Raw genomic sequence first — 12808 nt, forward strand, 5'->3', positions numbered from 1 at the left:
TGTGTACTTTTGGGGGTCCAATTGAAGCATCCTATTTACCTGGAGTCAAGTCTGCACAAATAACCGAATTGATTGCATTGACAAAAGCTTGCAAATTTGGGACAAATTGGAAAATAACCATATACACTGATAAGCAATATGGTTACGGGGTTGTGCATGAGTATGGCCAATTATGGATGCAAAGGGAGTTTCTGACTTCTTCAGGTACTCCAATCAAAAATGGTCATTATGTAAAAGATTTACTTGAAGCAATCCAACTGCCAAAAGAAGTGGCTGTGGTCAAGTGTGCTGCTGACAAATCTGGTAATGACAAAGTGACAGCTGGTAACCAATATGCTGACCAGCTAGCCCAACATTGTGCCAAATTTAAAATGGCTGTAAACAAGAAAATTGAAACAAGTGAAAACAGCTGCCAACTTATGTTGCTTGAAGGTGTGAGAACTTGGGAAGAAGTGAGAGACTTGCAAAATGAAGCAGAACCAAAAGTAAAGGAAGAATGGAGAAAGATAGGTTGTCAGAGAAGGGTTGAAGATGGTGTTATTGTTTACCTTGATGGTAGGCCTGTGTTACCTGACGGTATGCTTGCTCCTATGGCTAGGATGTTCCACGGAGACTCCCACTTCGGAAGAGATGCTATGGTTAGGTTGTTCAGACAGAGTTGGTTCAATGCGAGATTCAGGAACATTGCAGAAGAACTTTGCCAAAGATGTTTAATTATTTGCCAACAGATGAATCCTGGAAAGAAAACTGTAGTGCTACCAGGAAAGATTGGAAAGGCAGAGTGTCCCTTCATACGATTACAGATTGATTTCATTCAGTTACCCCCTTGTCGAGGACTAAAATACATTCTTGTCATTGTCTGCCTGTTTTCAAAATGGGTAGAAGCTTACCCTACACGTAGGAATGATAGTATCACTGTAGCCAAACTCTTACTCAGAGAACTGATACAACGTTTCGGTTTTCCAGTAACAATTGAATCAGACCGAGGCTGCCATTTTTTATTAATGAAATAATTGGCGTAATTTGTGAAGCATTCAATGTTAAACAAAAACTGCACTGTGCATACCGCCCAGAGGCTTCTGGAGTGGTAGAACAACTGAATGGCACAATCAAGTCAAGACTGGGAAAGATGTATGAGTCTACCCGACTAGAGTGGCCTGATGCTTTACCTCTTGTTCTGATGGGACTCAGAAGTATTCCAGATCAGAACACAGGCTTGAGTCCTCATGAAATACTAATGGGAAGAGCAATGAGGCAAGCATGGGTACTAGGACACAAGCTGATAAATATATCTGAGGATTTGGTACTGGAGTACTGCAAAGAACTGGCTGATCAAGTGCGTTCTATCTCTCACCAGGTTGGGGAAGATGCTGTCGCCAGACAAGCCACTCCAGCACATGACCTGAACCCAGGTGATTGGGTAGTGCTAAAGAAACATACTCGAAAATCTTGCCTTGCACCGAGGTGGGGAAAACCAAGTCAAGTAATTTTAGTTTCCACCACAGCTGTAAAGTGCGAAGGAGTTCCACACTGCATCCATGCCAGTCACACAAAAAGAGTGACTGAACCTGAAGCTGAAGGTTGTACAGCTGAGGGGGTCTCAAGATGCCGATCCTGAAGTAGCTGAAGAAGAGCAACCAAGCACCAGTCAAGATGAATGGATTCCAATAGTTGAGATACCTGCAGAATATGTGAGAACCAGAAGGCAAACTTATTTAGACAGCCAGAGTGATAGTGAGGACGAGAGAGGAATAAAAGAAGGTACTCAGATCATAGAAATACAAGTCAAAAGTGATTCTGAGGAGGATCAGATAGGGATAGATAGGAATATTCAGATAATTGACACCCCACCAAGATCTCCAGAGTCTTAAGAGGGAAAGAAAGGTACTAGGGCAAAAGCTCAGGCGGAAGAAAATCAAGAGTTTGAAGAGCCCGAGCAGGACCAGACAGGTGTAGAAAAAGGTGTTCAGGGAGAAGAAGGTGAATCAAAACTAAGTCAAAGTCAAATTCAGCAAATACTAGAACAAGGCCAGATTAGTAACCAGGCAGAAGAAACTGTAATAATACCTGGACCTAGTCAGATAGAGAGGGACACAGAAGACAGCATTGAAATAGATGTGTCACAACTGAATGAAAATAAAAGCGCATTGGAAGAAGGCCAAAGCACAGTGCCAGCTAAAAGACTCAGAAAAGGAGACAAATGGCCTAGGTTTGTCAAAAGACTGACATTTCATTTAAAAAAAAACTTGCTTTATACTTTATTCGATATTGTCATATCATAAAAGTACATACATTCATAGAAAATAAACATTGGAGCTAAAAATGTACATTTCATATTAAAAATTGCAAAAATGCTATAAACATTTAAAACATAATTACATGACAATACTAAAGTACGGCGGTATTAAAAACTTCATGAGTTGATGACCATGTCCAAAGGTTTTAAGCTTTAGTGACATTTCATTTCATTTAAAGACCATAAATGAAGAACCTGAGCAAGTGAATGAGATAACAAGTTAAACTGAACAGTCTGTAATACAACCAAGAAAGAGAAGTCCACGACTGAAAAGGCTAAATAATAAATTCAGAGGTCCTGAATGGACCTATATTGTACTTGAAGATTTTGAAAACTTAGAAATAAGTGATGAAAGTGATGACAAATTGATTGCTGATCAGACTGACGGAGAAGTGAGACCCACTTGAAAATTCACAGAGTAAAAGACTGTGTAAAAGCTACAAAGAGGGGTTAAATCTCCTTAGTCAGAAATGGCAGATCGTAATGTTAATGGAAGACCGAAAAGAAGCTGCTTAAAAACATGCTGTAGAATATGCATATGTAGTATAGCAATAGTACTCATAGTATGGTTAGGACTGACAATAGCTATTCCTTACATAATGAGTAGAGACATGAAGAATGATACTAATGAACTACAAACAACAAATACACCTAGAAGAATAGATACACAAGAAAAGGCACTTAGCATTAACCCCTTCGATGCTTGTGACAAGGTCAACTCGTCATGGGTGTTACCTGCGATGTACTTATGACGAGTTGACCTTGTCACAAACAATGGGATTTAGAAAATTGCAGCGCACAGCGGGAATGTAGTCTAGCATGGATGCAGTTAAACAACAGAAATTAGATTTAGAAGCATCAGATGAGGAAGGACTACATTATACTGGGATTAAAAACAAAACTCACCTAAATGTATTTGCAAACCTATTAGTACACTATGTAGAAGCTATGGAAATAGAAGATTGCTATGTTTGTATCAAGTTACCTACTTTAGTAGCCGAAGGCGTTACCTACCACCATTTACCTCTAACATATGGTATTTCATGTAGTGTTTTAGCTAGTTTATTCTATAAGAAAGGACCTTTACAGTATTACTATTCTAATTCAGATGTGATATTTTCCGAACTTCCTGTACATAGTAACCTGAATCCTGTGCATACTAAAAGTGATGTAACGCGTTATATGGGTGAATACTTTCTAACTATAGGTACAATAGATATAGCTGAAGCACACAAGAATAATTTAACATGCTCATTACAAGAAAAAGAGAAAATATTTTTGAATATGGTAGAGAAAAGGAGAGAGTGTTTCAAAAGAAAAGCAAATTACAAGAATCATAAAATTCCTAAATGGGCTGAAAATATAGGGTCCACCCCGAATGGCAAAACTGATGCTGCTATGTTGCTGGATTTCGAAAAGAAAGGGAAACTCTGTGGCATATCACCAACAAGTAGCGATAATTATCGCTAAATAGGCTTAGCTACGATTTTTTTTATCGCTGCCTGTCGCTGGATATGTTAGCGGAGAAAACATGCTATTAGCAACGTTTTTCTCCATTGTGCTAAAATATCCAGCGATAGCGGCGAAATGCGTGAATATCGCTGAGAATATAGCGATATTCACGCATCAGCGACGAAATGCTCTTAGCCATGTTATCCACCTCCCATTGGATAACATGGCTAAGAACTGGTCTGAGCAGGCTTTGGTTTTTGGCGATAGCGGGAATATTTCCATCGCTATGCCTGCCTTGCTAATAGGCGATAGCGTCGTTACAGGTTGGGTATGCCCACTTTGCATGTCATTATCGATAAATATCGCTGACATGCAAAGCGGGCCCCAAACCGCTCACTATCGCCTAAAAGAGGTCGCTAACATCAGTTAGCGACAGCTTGCTAATAGAGTGATAGAATTATCGCCGCTTAGCGGCCAAAAACGGCCGCTAAACCGGCGATAAATGCTTATCGCCACCCTTGGTAATATGCCCCCAAGTCTCCATAGGGAAAGAACTAGTTATTATAACAATATATTCATTGGTTCCAGTGAATGTGAACACAATTATAAGGTAATTGGGGGTTGGGGTTTCAAAGATGGAACTGAACCCGTGTTTCCTGGAATTTATTTTATATGCGGAAACAAGGCTTATTATAAATTGCCAGATTACTGGTATGGGAGCTGTTATTTTGGAATAGTCTTCCCAAAGATATATCATGTAAATAAAATCACTGGAAGTAATGAAGAAACTGATGGATTAATAAGTAGCAAAAGAGCTAGTTTTGGAGAAATAGTAAGTGATATATTTAGTGCATTGATACCTACAGTGGGAGTGACTCTGAATACACACAGAATTTGAAAATTGTCAACAGTAGTGGCTCGGTTATCAACTGACACTGCAGGAGGTTCTTGATGGTCAATACCGAATTGGTTGCGATCAGATCAATGGTTTTACAAAATCGACTTCCTCTTGATACATTATTGGCAAAAGAGGGTGGAGTCTGTAGAATGTTGAAAGCACTTAAATACCTGACAAGAGTGTTGAAATTAAAGGGTATGTAAGAAATATTACACATTTAGGGAAAAGAGCTCAAACCACTGGAGGTTGATAGTACATGGAAGAGACTGACTGATGGTCTCTCCTCAATAGGTAGCTGGATTTCTAACGTAGGGAAAAGTTTTGTAGGTAGAATACTGATGCCAATGGTGGGAATCGGCCTACTAATTTTAGGGTTAATAATTTGTTGCAAATGTCGTAAACACAGAAAGAGATATACAGTAAATGAAAGAGGGAAGAATAGAAACTGCAATGAAATAGAGATTGAAGAATTAAATGGCAGAATTTATAAGAAAAGGAAAACTTTTCATTTAAATAATGAGAAAAAACCCAGAAGAAAGATTGAAGAAATTGAATTGGGTGAATTGTGTAAAGTTGGCATTTGTTTTATTAATTGGTGATGATATAAAATATCATCAAAGAGGGGATTGATGGAGCAAGGATTTGCATGTAACGCGACTTGCTTGCACTCCAGTTGAGGCCCGTTTGAAATTTAAAATGTTGGTCATTGTCCAACGGGCCTTGTATGGACTGGGCCCACTCTATCTGCAGAAGCGTATTGCTTTTTATTCCCCTACCAGGACTCTGCGGTCTTCGGACCAACTCCTTATTCAGAATCCGCGTTTTTTGCGCCATTGGTTAGGTGGCTGCTCTTTCACCCGTAAAGCCGGCCTAGCTTGGAATGAGCTTCCTCTTGCTCTCAGGAAGGTTGCTGATCCGGCTGTCTTTCAAAAGAGCCTAAAAACACTATTGTTCTGAGCCCATTCTTTTAGAGGCTTTGCCTGCGGTGTTGGTGGGCGGGGGTTCAGGGTAGCAGCGCCGGGATACTCTGAGTAGCTGTGCGCTTTAGAAATGCAGGATAACATAACATAACATAACACTCAACCCTCTCAACATAACAGTAATGAATTAATCAACATGTTCGTATTACTAGCACTGCATTACATTCCATACGAGGGAAGCTTGCATATGTGCTTTTACTAACTGTAATCCGCTTGCAAATAAAATGGATGCTTCTACGCTGGATTTCTACTGCGCATACGTCTGTCATACTCATGTGACATGACGTACTCTTTGCTTTGGAGGGAATTTTTCAGTTCTGCGCACTAGAACTAAGATGGCTGCTCTGTGTTACAGCATGCATGAAGCTTGTACTGCTGCTTTTTCTAAGCTGTTCGTTCTGCTTAACTTTAACGCATTAGTTAAAAATAAAATTATGGGAATAAAATAGAGATGAGTAGTATACAGTGTATTCATCTATTCTGTGTGTTCATGGGAAAGTCAACTTCTGACCTCTGTGAAGGAAACTGAACTGAAATATAGACTACATTGTAATCATAATTGATACATTCACTGCCGGGTGGAATAAAACATATGTGAGAAAAATGAAATGATGGGCGGGAACGTTATTAGAATATTCAAGAGAAAAGTGTCATTTTGGTATGGTGTGATGACCTCTCCTCATCTTTCTGTCCAATCAAAATTGGGGATCCTTACACTTGCTTAATTGGGGGGTGGTACACTGATCTGAAAAATAGTATAACTAGCGTAGGTTTAGCTAGAGAAATTGTCTGACTTGTCCGAATAGCTGACCAGTCACTGACCCAACGCACTCAATAGGTAATCGAGAGCAGAAGTGCTGCGAAGCACTCTGTCAGAAGATTCGCTGACCCAATCGGGGTTCTGGGAAGCTGAAGTGCTGGCGAAGCACTTTGTCGGTGAAATCGATAACCCAATCCGGGTTGTGACTGTTAGCTGCAGAGAGGGAGTAGCGCAGGTGTTGCAACTGAACTGTGGGTGCCGGTCTTAACCTTTGGTGGTCCTGTCCTGATCCAAATCTGGTTTTACCTGTCCTGATTCTGATCCGCACCTGCTAGCCTACTGGCGACTGCAACATTCGGGGATCTGTCCTTCAAACTGACCTGTGGCCAGGGTTAGTTCTTCACACCATTCCTAGGTTAATATAAATGTATGTGCGTTTGTCATTAATTTGTTTCCTTCTCTTCCCCTCCCTAAATGTTACATATTGGATAATAGTGCTTGCATATTATGTTCCTTCTCTTTACCCTTCCTATTGATAAAGTTTGACATGATCCTTTTTTCCCTTCCCTTTTGTTAAATGCTTAAATGTTTTGATCGTATTTTGTGTTCCTTCTCTTTACCTTCCCTATTGCTAAATGATCGAAATCAGTTTAATACATCTTTTGCATAGTTATATTTTGATTCTGATCTTCATTATTGAGAGTCTATTCGTGTTTAATCTGTGGATCATGACCATTTAAGAAACTTAGATAAAGAACTTAAAACTTCCCAAGTTTGTGCTTATTATAAGAGAGCTAATGTTATTAAACCTATTATGCTAACACGCTTGATCCCCTAGGACTTTTAGGTACCGGTGACGTGGATTGGTAAGTCAAGGTCTAGATAGGTCAAAAGTCCTAAATGTTAAAAATACACTGGTAGTAAAGCGAAGGTTACCGGCATAATTGTGAGTTATTTATTGATTATGGGCCCAGGCGAATATTGATAAAAGAGTAGTCGGGTGACCTGCGCGCTCTATCAATACCCAAATGTAGGTTATGTGAATCGGGACAAGAGAATATTATACATTTACTGTGTCTTTGCCCTGAATTAGAAAATTATGCTTAAGAGGCTATTTAACGATCGTGGAGTAAGGACATGTAGGCAAGCTTAGATAGTATGTCTAAGCTCTGATGATTTATCTATGAATTCTGCATTTGTAACATTTTTGTGGAGGCTTGGAAAAAAATTAGAGGAGTATGAATTAAAATCCTTATCTACTATATTTTAAATATATTGGGGCTAATTTACACGCCCCTTGCGCCACTTTTGCGTCACTTTTCCCCAGGGCACAAGTCCTAAAAAAAGAAGTGGGGGGGAAGCTGTCACCGGAAGTGACGTCACGAAAGGTGTCTTGCACCATCGGGCTCATTGCCTCCCCTCACTCACCCCTTAGATGCGATTGCATCTGAGAAGTCAGCACATGAGCAGCGTGCTGTGAGCTCCGATCTAGTCCCAGAGAGGTCAAAGAGTGAAGTCCAGCTGTTTGGCAGGGGGGACGACGTCCACCAGGTAAAATAAGTGGAGGGACGTTGTCCACCCGTGTGGTACCCCAACTCGAGCCCTGCCTTTCCCATGTTAAAAGTGACGCAAAAGTGGCGCAAGGGGCTTGTAAATCTGCCACATTGAGTACTGCATTTTAAAGTATAAGTTCTCTCCAAATGTGGTCCCCCTTATATCTTTCCTGGTGGGGTAGACTGGATACTATCAAAATGATGATTTCCCCCCATATACTCTACACTGTTTCTATGCTCCTTACTAAAATTCCTAATGTATATTTTTCCCGTATAAATTCCATTTGTACCAAATTCCTGTGGAATAATAAACACTCTTGAATTGCTTTAGGTAAACTTATTCATCCTAAGGAGGAAGGTGGTGTTTGCTTCCCTAATTTTAAAACCTACCACTCTGCTTTTTAGGTCGAGGACCTAAAGGCTGCGCTTGCGCAGTATGGGGTCGGAGAATTAATGTTTCTTAGTAGGACTCCCCTTCTATCCTGAGGGGCTTCGGTCCCTCTCACTCCCCACCCTCTAATGTCTTTCTTTCCCCCTGCTGGTGTCTCCGGCCCTGGAGCTGCCCCCGGCCCTGAGGTAAGAGTTTGTTGGGGGGTACGGGGGTGGCATCTGTCAGTGATGTTGACCGGGGCACTTGACCGGGGGAGCGTAAGCTGCAGGGAGTGACGTGAAGGGTTGTGTTTGCATGTGTGTGGCGAGGGATGCATGTGTGTGTGTGTGTGTGAGGAGGGATGCATGGTGTCCCCGGCGAGCTGGCATGTGTTTATTGCTGCATCCGAGGCTGTCTCTTCAGTGAGGGCCCACTCTCGCTCTCAGGGTCGAATATTGCCGGTTATTGCTGGGGGCTGCCCCCCCTCCCCCTGTCTTTGAGAGTTCTGTATCTCAGTCAAGGACACCCCTGACTGCTGAGGGGCCGTTGGTGCCATGCTGCCTCTGTGGCGCTTTGGACTCTGCTGGGTGAGGGACTCACTGTGCGCCCCTTGCCTGGAGAGGGCCAGGTCCTGCGCTCTGAAGGGTTGTTTGTCTTTCCCTGGTGGGGAGTTGACTCTACCCCCTCCCTCCTCAGACTATCCTCTCAGCTAGGGACTGTCTCTCCTCCCTCATCCTCCTGCTGTCTGTGAGGGGTCTTCTCTTGGAGGGAGCTGCATGTGCTCCCGGTGACAGTCAGTGTTGTCAGTCTGTCCGTCCGTCGAGGGTCTCTTGGTGCCATGCTCCTCGGAGAAGCCCAGCTGCCCGCCCCCCCTCCCCCCGGGTGTTTGTATTTCTCAGGGGCGGTTGGTGCCACGCAGCTGCCCCAGGCCCTTGCCTAGTCTGACGGGTGATGGTGTCCTCGCGGGGGGGGGCGGCTGCACTCGCTCTCTTTGAAGCGTTGTTTGCCTCGAGGTGGGAGCCGCGGGCGTCCCACCGCCCCAGGGGCCTGCCTCAGTCAGGGGCACCGGGGGTCCAGTGTGGGAGCTCTCCTGGAGGGGCAGTCCGGTGCCCTTCATGTACCGGGTACCACTCCCCGGGGAGGGCCGGGTCTGTTAGCTGTCTTGGAGGCGGGGAGCTGCGTGTGCCTCTCTGAGGCGGTATCTGCCCCTGTCAGGAGACCCCGGTGGGTGCCAGGCCGCATGTGAGGGGTTTCTGCGTGGACCGGGTGGACTCATCGTGCTGTCGGTGAGGAGCAGAGACCCCCCCCTCTGGACACTGCCCGCTCTCACTCTCCATGAGGGAATGTCTGTCATTTTCTGTGTGGAGAGATGCTGCTCCCCCCCACCCCCCAACAGAAGGAGTGCTTGTTTATTTATTTCTGGTATGTCCAGAAGGGGCCAGCTTTTGTATGTGCGCTCCTCTGTTTCTTCTCTGCGCTATGTGACTTACTCTGAAATGTTCATAGAGGGGGAGAGGTCCACTGATGGGAAGACAAGGAGCTTTGGGCAGGACTGGGCAAAGTTCAGGTTAAAGTTCATGGAAGGCAGAAAAAGCGAAATGCAGGCTCACCGACCAACCAGTGTGCCAAGTTCGTGTGTTGTCCAACAGATGTGTGTTGCAGCTTTTGGGAGCACATCACACCAGATTCTGTGGACTTTGATAAGTGATGTGAAAGAAAGCACATTGTTTGTCGTAGTTCAAGCGCTGTTTCTATGTCTCGGCGGGGGTTGTTAATTTCTACCAAATCCCAGAATAAATAGCTAGCAGTACACAGCTGTGCCTCCACGCTGCGAGACACTGCCTGCCACGCAACTCGACAAATCTTTGGGCCGCATTGAAAATTGTGAACGCAAATTCCAGCAGTCAGGCTGGGTTTGAAAGTTGCAAATTCTGGGCATAATATTAATTTCCACCGTCAATTTGAACGTTTGACAAGGTGGCAGTGTGATAAATTCCACCTTTCGTAAATATATGCCCTGATGCAAGTTTTACAAAAGTAGTAACTCGCAGTAGGGAGAAAAAGTTGGAATTACACCCACAGCAGCTACATTTTTACTTTTATTCCCTTGAAAAGTTAATGTTCTCCTTAACTTTCCGTTGACTCCCGAACCGGTTTCCGACAATGAAGAACCACGGTCGAGTTTAGGAGTGACTGTGAGAATGTAAAACACACTGGTCACACCACAGCCGACTCACCTGGTCACGGACGAAGGCTTAGGGTACCATGCAGTTTATGTGACTAGGTCCTCTGCCGTGAACTCTTCCTGGTTCTACAATACCTTTCATAGCTCCTGAAAAAACATCAAGCCATACTCTTAACTCGGCTTGGCACTGGACCAAAAGCAGCTGGAACTGGGAGCAGTGCTTAATTTGTAAAATAATGAGTGCTAGGGCTCTCCTCAGGAGGCCCCTACAGCTTGCACCACCCTGGCTGTGCGGCTGTGCTTGCTCTCCTGCCCCCTGGCTGTGCTTGCTATCCTGCCTCCTGGCTGTGCTTGCACTCCTGCCCCCTGGCTGTGCTTTCTCCCCTGCCCCCTGGCTGTGCTTGCTCCCCTGCCCCTGGCTGTGCTTGCTCCCCTGCCCCTTGGCTGTGCTTGCTCTCCTGCCCCCTGGCTGTGTTTGCTCTCCTGCCCCCTGGCTGTGCTTGCTCCCCTGCCCCCTGGCTGTGCTTGCTCCCCTGCCCCCTGGCTGTCCTTGCTCCCCTGCCCCCTGGCTGTGCTTGCTCTCCTGCCCCCTGGCTGTGCTTGATCCCCTGCCCCCTGAATGTGCTTGCTCCCCTGCCCCCTGGCTGTGCTTGCTCCCCTGGCCGTGCTTGCTCCCCTGCCCGTGCTTGCTCTCCTGCCCCCTGGCTGTGCTTGCTCCCCTGCCCCCTGGCTGTCATCAGCCGGGAGTATTTAAACTGGCCCGGTGAAGCTATTCGTCCCCCATCCTTCCTGCTGTGATGTCTTGGCTCTTGCAGACCTGCTGACAGTCTTATACCGGTAAGCCTACTTAGGGAACATGTGGCTTTGTTTTGCTTAATGCCTGGATTTTCTACTCTTTGATGAATTGTGTCGGGTATAATGTCTCTTGCCTGAGCGGCTACCATGTGTATGTATTTCCAAGGGGGAGATGGGCTATACTTTAACTCAGGAACACTGCCTTGATTTCATACTTGATGGGTGAGACTCGAGGCTTAATGAGGAGGGCCTAGCCATATGGTCATTACATATATCTATCAGTGATGGCATTATAGCTTTAGTTAGCAGAAGCTTGGATCATTAGTGGCTCTGTCTGTGTGTGGCTCTGTCTATGTGTGGCTCTGTGTGTGTGTGTGGCTCAGTGTGGCTGTGTGTGTGTGTGTGGCTCTGAGTGTGTGTGTGGCGCTCTGTGTGTGTGTGTTGCGCTCTGTGTGTGGCGCTCTGTGTGTGTATGTGGCGCTCTGTGTGTGTGTGTGGCACTCTGTGTGTGTGTGGGGCGCTCTGTGTGTGTGTGTGTGGCGCTCAGTGTGTGTGTGTGGCGCTCTGTGTGTGTGTGTGGCACTCTGTTTGTGCGTGTGTTGCGCTCTGTGTGTGTGTGCTGCGCTCTGTGTGTGTGTGCTGCACTCTGTGTGTGTGTGTCGCTCTGTGTGTGTGTGTTGCGCTCTGTGTGTGTGTGTTGCGCTCTGTGTGTGTGTGTGGCGCTGTGTGTGTGGTGCTCTGTGTGTGCCGCTCTGTGTGTGTGTGGCGCTCTGTGTGTGTGTGGCTCTGTGTGTGTGTGTGTGGCTCTGTGTGGATAGCTTTTTTTATAGGTGGCTCTATGTGTGGGTGGCTCTGTCTGTGTGAGGGTGGCTCTGTGTAGGTGGCTCTGTCTGTGTGAGGGTGGCTCTGTGTAGGTGGCTCTGTCTGTGTGAGGGTGGATCTGTGTAGGTGGCTCTGTGTGGGTGGCTCTATGTGTGTGTGTGTGTGGCTCTGTGTGTGTGTGGCTCTGTGTGTGTGTGGCTCTGTGTGTGTGGCTCTGTGTGTGTGTGGCTCTGTGTGGATAGCTTGTTTTATAGGTGGCTCTATGTGTGGGTGGCTCTGTCTGTGTGAGGGTGGCTCTGTGTAGGTGGCTCTGTCTGTGTGAGGGTGGCTCTGTGTAGGTGGCTCTGTCTGTGTGAGGGTGGCTCTGTGTAGGTGGCTCTGTCTGTGTGAGGGTGGATCTGTGTAGGTGGCTCTGTCTGTGTGAGGGTGGCTCTGTGTAGGTGGCTCTGTGTGGGTGGCTCTATGTGTGCGTGGGTGGCTTTGTGTAAGTGGCTCTGTGTGGGTGTAAATGCAATAGGTCATGCATTTGCGAGCTATTAAGCTATTGGCATTGTACATGACAATGCCATTTGGCTCTGTGTGTGTGGCTCTGTGTGTGTGTGGCTCTGTGTGGATAGCTTGTTTTGTAGGTGGCTCTATGTGTGGGTGGCTCTGTCTGTGTGAGGGTGGCTCTGTGTAGGTGGCTCTGTCTGTGTGA

The sequence above is a fragment of the Lissotriton vulgaris genome, chromosome 1_2 (assembly GCF_964263255.1).
Source record: "Lissotriton vulgaris chromosome 1_2, aLisVul1.2, whole genome shotgun sequence".
Classification (NCBI taxonomy): domain Eukaryota; kingdom Metazoa; phylum Chordata; class Amphibia; order Caudata; family Salamandridae; genus Lissotriton; species Lissotriton vulgaris.